At 54.7% G+C, this 5773-nt stretch overlaps 1 protein-coding gene across 4 annotated transcripts in view; it reads left to right on the plus strand.

Moving 5' to 3' along the window:
• Nucleotides 1-4838: 4838 nt before the first annotated feature.
• Pald1 (phosphatase domain containing paladin 1) overlaps nt 4839-5773 on the plus strand; it is a 67332-nt gene continuing 66397 nt past the window's right edge. Inside the window, exon 1 of one of the 4 annotated variants that reach the window (XM_031347631.1) lies at nt 4839-4967. The gene's annotated coding sequence lies outside the window, so the exon portion shown is untranslated. Of the gene's footprint in view, nt 4968-5045; nt 5311-5773 lie in introns of those variants that run through there. The other 3 variants (XM_031347632.1, XM_031347633.1, XM_031347630.1) reach the window with 3 other exon arrangements.

Below are 5773 nucleotides of genomic sequence, written 5' to 3' on the forward strand. Positions count from 1 at the left end.
AAAAAATCAGGCCCCAGGTTCTATCTCCAACACCAGAAAAAAAAAAAAACGCTAGGGGATGGGTTGTGGTGTGAGTGTGAATTCTGGAGATTCTGAGCTGTAAGTTCCTGAAAGTACCAACAGTCTAGGGTATGTGCTCAGGTTCCATGGCCTTGCAGGGTAGGCATGAGGCACAGTCCAAAGCAGACTGGTCTAGTGAGTGTACCAGAGACTCAGCCATGGAGAACTGGGCTTCTAAACTCAGTCCAAAAAGCCCTCTGCCTTGGCAGGTTCAGGGCTGGGTTCCCAGTGTGAGCTTTGATGACTGTCACCAGTAAGCACTGGCACCCTTTCATCCTCCCAGGAGTCCCAGGAAGCAAAAACTGTTGGGCACTTGTGGGGACAGGGAGCTACCTCTCCAGGCATGTGTCTTCCTGGTTCAAAACTAGTGTCTTCTACACATGGGGGGCACACAGTAGGGACTCATCTAGGGGTGGGATCCTGAGGCAGAGCAAATGGGCCTGGGAGGATGGTCCTGGAGCCAGAGGAACCATCTGGGTTGGGAGTTAACTGGTCCAGAGATCTCTTGGAGAAAGCAGCTGACACCTTCTCTAGAGTACTGTGACAGCCCTGTGGTCAACAAGAGCAAGGCCATGTTGTCTTCATCCTCTGTGTCCAGAGGCCTGATGAGAGCTGATGGGAGCTGTGAGGAGCTGTGAGGAGCTGTGAGGAGCTGTGAGGAGCTGTGAGGAGCTGTGAGGAGCTGAGAGGAGCTGTGAGGAGCTGTGAGGAGCTGAGAGGAGCTGTGAGGAGTTGAGAGGAGCTGTGAGGAGCTGAGAGGAGCTGTGAGGAGCTGTGAGGAGCTGAGAGGAGCTGTGAGGAGCTGAGAGGAGCTGAGAGGAGCTGTGAGGAGCTGTGAGGAGCTGAAGAGTTGTGAGGAGCTGTGAGGAGCTGATGGGAGCTGAGAGGAGCTGTGAGGAGCTGCCTGCTTCTTATCCCTTGTCAAGTGTCATCTTTGGTTTAGATTCAGTGCCTCTGCTTTCCGGACCATCATTTGTGCCTGTCAGAAAATAACTTGTGGCTTGAGTGCTCCCATGAGGGAGACCTGGTTCCCACAGCTTCTGCTCAAAGTCTGGATTTGAGAGTTCTCTTTCAAGAGCACTGGAACCTGGCTATGGCTGAGCAGTCCTGGGGCTGCACAATTGACACTGCCAAGGTGTATTTGTATTAACAGCAGTAGCAGCTGCTGCTGAGGCTGGCTGACTCTGCTGGGATGGGGTGCTCTCTGTGGTCTCTATGCATTTTTATTTAGGTTCATATATACACACATACACATGTACACACATGTTCACACATGCACACACATGTACACACATGCATACATATACACACATGCATAGACACGCACACATACTCACACTGAATTTTGTTTGTTTGTTTGTTTTTGTTTTTTGTTTTTTTGAGACAGGGTTTCATTGTATAGCCCTGGCTGTCCTGGTACTCACTCTGTAGACCAGGCTGGCCTCGAACTCAGAAATCCACCTGCCTCTGCCTCTCAAGTGCTGGGATTAAAGGCGTGCGCCACCATGGCCCGGCCCTGAAGTTTTATATAGACATTCAATCCCTTCCTCATATCCCTGCAGAGGAGCATACAAGCCTTGAATGTGCAGATGTGTGCAACACAAACACATCTGTATGGGGCTCCCTGCTCCTTAAGCCTGTATAGGATACTGTGGGGGTGGATCCTGAAAGCTCTGTTTTCCCAGGTTCTGTTGTGTGACCCATGGGTCCTTTCTTAGGAGATCTGGCTTTGCTCTGAGCTTCCCGCTGGCACTGTAGAAGCGTCTACAGCATTTGAGAGGGTCCAGACTGGCTCAGCTATAAGAGCCGCTTCTTGATCCTTGAATTCCACTGAGCCTGGGAGAGAGCACAGGATGTCTGCTCATGGGGCCCTAGGCTGCTCTGCAGCTGCCCTCCCTATCTCAGCAACAAGTGGGGTGACCTGGCCCTCAAGGCCTGACTTTAGTCCTTGTGGCTCATGGGACTTCCCTGTCCCAGCCCATAGCCAGGGCTGCTGCACAGCAGGGGCTTATGTGGGAACTGGTAAGGCACCTGTGTCCTATACCTGAGATGTCTCCCGGTCTCTGCATCCCTGTGCCTGAGGCCTTTCCACCCGGCTGTGAGGCTGTGGGTTAGTTTGAAGAGCTGTGATGACAGCTGTCCTTTCGGGCCACCACAGTGGGCTTCTCTGCTGCTTTCAACCAGAGCGGAGACATGTATGAATAGGAACCTTCACTCAGGGAAGATGCTCTGATCCTCCAGGCTCTGTCCTTAGAGGCACACAGCCCAGGGATCCAGTTTCTTCTGGACAGTGCAGGGCACTGTGCATGTTTGTGTATGTATGTATGCTCTAATCTGTGTATGTGTGCATTCTCTATACCCTGTGTGTTTGTGCCACGGGCCGGCCGATCTGGGCCTCCCTCAACCCGCGGGAGAAATGGGGGTCCTAGTCAGGTCGACAAGGCGTAGGCGAAGAAATGACAGCAGAGACGACACATGAAGTATAAAATCTAAATGTATTTCTTAGAAATGGCATCAGACTTTTACAGTCATTGTAAAAGAGAGATGGTAAATCTGGCAGCTCAACAGTTGAGGTACATCTAAGGCTATCTGAAACATACTGGGTCTAAAGCAGCAGCTATCTCCTCTGAACTGGTGCTGTATCCCCCGGGCCCAAGTGTTCTGGGCCTGGGGGACTGCGAGAGATACATGAATCTGAGTCCTAGCCCATCTAAGTTCTAGTGCTAGTCCTGCATGTGAGTCCAAGTCCTTCTTCCCCCAGTCCTACTGCTAGACTGAAGTCACCACACCAAGGTCAGCAGGGTTTGGTAGCTAGGTGTGAAGCAGGAGGAAGAGGGGTGGAGCCCTCCCTGTTGAGGTATTCTTATGCTAATTCTCTGGTTCTTGCTGGAGGCAGGCAGAGGGGAGTCTCGACCTAACACTTTTAGCTAACGTCCTAGAGTGAGGGAAACCCTTCAATTACTGTCTAGTACGCAAAACATTAAACTAGGATAGTTGGAAACATTGTGTCGGCCAGGAGACAATGCCCAATCTTAACCATTTACAAATCATTTCTTGGGGTACCTTTATGCCTAATTATGAGGCTGTGTTGACGATTGGAAAGACTAATACCAGCGACTAGTCTGAAATCCAGGAGGCACAGATCTCCTTTTGAAGTCTTATTGCCTCTTATCCTTTTTCAGGATTTTATCCCCGATATTTTGGATGTGACTGGAGTAGACGAGTGTGCGTGGCATGTTAGCTCATGCCTGGATATTCTGCTGTGAGCAAACTGTCCTGAAACCTGTCCTCAGGCCTGCAGGCGACCCATTTGGGACTTGATGGGATGGGGACATGGTGCTATGACAGAGGAACAAGGAAGAACACTGTGCCCAAGGATGGAGCCTGACAACAAGCTACACGCTGTACTTGGGCCTCCGGTCCTTAGCTCAGTGGTCCCTCAAACATCTCTCCCAAAGATGAAGAAGGTGGGGAGTCAGAGAGCTTTTCTTTCCCCAGGCCGCACAGTCCAGGTAACGAACTGCAGGCCAATCTGAGTGAAGCGTGGCTAGAGTCAAGATGGCTGTGCTCCTTTAGGGGACCCTTTGGGCTTTCTCTTTCTGCCTCACACACCTTGGGCAGGCAGAAGGGAGTCTGACATAGAGGGCAGGCAATCCTGGGGCTTCGGTTTCCCCATGCATTAAAACCAGGATGGTGAGGGCTGGGGATAGGGTAGTGTGTTTGCCTGCCTGGCATACAGGAGTACTTGAGCTCGAGAATCCAGCATTGCATAAAGCCAGAATGGTGGCCCATGCCTATACTCCCAGCCTTCAGGAGGAGGATCAGAATTTCTAGGTTATACTTAAGTAAATATTGAACAAAACCAACTTAGGGTATATGAGTCCGTGTGTGTGTGTGTGTGTGTGTGTGTGTGTGTGTGTGAGACACCACTGCACACATGCAGTGTATCTGGCCAGACCACCCTTAATGAGTCCTTTTAGGCTTGCAAGCCCCTCCCTCTGCGTGATTCAAGTCCTGTGGCTTAACTTTGGCTGAAGGCCAGGCCTTCAAAGTCTTCATCTTGGCCACAGCTCCCTGTGGGGCGTACCAAGGACCCTCTAGCTCTGACTGGGGCCAAGGCAGGTACAGGCAGGTAAGGAAATACTCCTCAGTGTAGGAGAGAGAGAGGGAGAGGGAGAGGGAGAGGGAGAGAGGGAAAGGGGGAAGGGAGGGGGGAGGGAGAGAGAGAGAAGAAGGGAGGGAGAGTGGAGGGGGTGTGAACAAGCGAGCCACACTCCACACAACAGAGGCTTTCCTGAGACCTAAGGGGGGGGGGGCGATGAGCAAGTGCACGAGGGTGACCCAAGGTCAAGGGTCAGGTAGCCTGCCCAGATGCTGGATCCCAGGCTTCCCAGAGCCGCAGGGCCCACCACCACTTGGAGGCGTTGGGTAGAGGTAGTGGGGCCCACTCCTCTTCCAAAGCCTGGGAGCTGCAGTTTTCCTAAGCCAACCATCACGTTGACCCTGTGCTCTTCTTCAAGGGCTTCGTCCTTGGACAGCTATCGGGAGATACTTAAGTCCAGAGGCGTCAGACCTGTCCTTCCTAGCTCCAGTGGCATAGAAGAAATGCTGATGCTAGAGAGTCCAGGAGAAGCAGTAAGGGGAAGCTCCGGGCTACATATACACAGGGGCCCTGGAGTAGGGGAGGGGGTGTGGCGCCGCCAACCTAAACGTTTTTTTCCAGCCAAGGAGGCTGGAAGCCGGCCTTGGGTATCTTCCAGAAGTAGCCGAGCCGACAAGGGAAGAGGAACTAGCTTCTCCCGCAGGTTCCCCCTTAACCCGAGTTTTCCTCCAGGCGCAGGGCGAGCGGACGGAGGAAGCTGTCCCGGAACCGGGCCCTCTGGAATCTGCGGCTGAGTTGGGGTGGGGTGAGTGTATCTTTAAGTGCGCGCCCCCTCCCCGTGGGCGGAGGCCGAAGCTGCGGCAGGCGAGACAGGGAAGGGAGTGACTGCGTGCGTTCGTCCGCCCGGGCGTGGGGTGGGGGCGATCCGGACTCGGGGCGGGGCTCTAGGGGTTGATCCTGGACTCCGTGGCCACGGGCTGGCAGGGTCTGCGCCTCCTGGACACGATTGGAGCTGCCTCCGCCCCCGGATGGTCTGGGAGGGTGGGCGGAGCCATCTGGAGCCCGCGCGGGTCGCGCCCGCAGCCCGCTTCGGCGCCGGCAGTCCCCGGCCGCAGAGCGCGACGCTCCCCCGGAGCTGCGGCTGCCAGGTAAGCGGAGGCGTCCAAGCCACCCAGGCCTGCCCCAGGCCGGAGCCACCACGCTCTCTCAAAGCCAGAGCTGCTCCCGGGTCGTGCGCAGGTCGATCCAGGACTCAGCTCCTGTACTCTGCTTCCCTCGGAGTCGGGGACAGCGTGGGCTGGCGATACCCGCTCCTCTCGGCCAGGCCTGGGAGCCCCCCTGGCCGGCTGGGCTTCCGAAGAAGTTAGGAAACATAGCCGGGTTGCGATCCCGGCATGGGGTCCCCAGACTTATCTGCAGGGCCCTTGAGGCCCAGGGGCAAGGGAGAGAGAGAGAACTCGGGGGCCTGGCAGGCACAGGCTTTGATTCGCCGCTCGGTTTGGTCTCTTTTGAGGCGGGGTCTCCTTGGTGTGAGCGAGGGTGTGCATACAGCGTGTGTCCATTCATGTGCTTGTGCATGCGTCCATTCTGTCCTCTTATCAAGCTTCAGAG

The sequence above is a fragment of the Mastomys coucha genome, unplaced genomic scaffold (assembly GCF_008632895.1).
Source record: "Mastomys coucha isolate ucsf_1 unplaced genomic scaffold, UCSF_Mcou_1 pScaffold3, whole genome shotgun sequence".
Classification (NCBI taxonomy): Eukaryota; Metazoa; Chordata; class Mammalia; order Rodentia; family Muridae; genus Mastomys; species Mastomys coucha.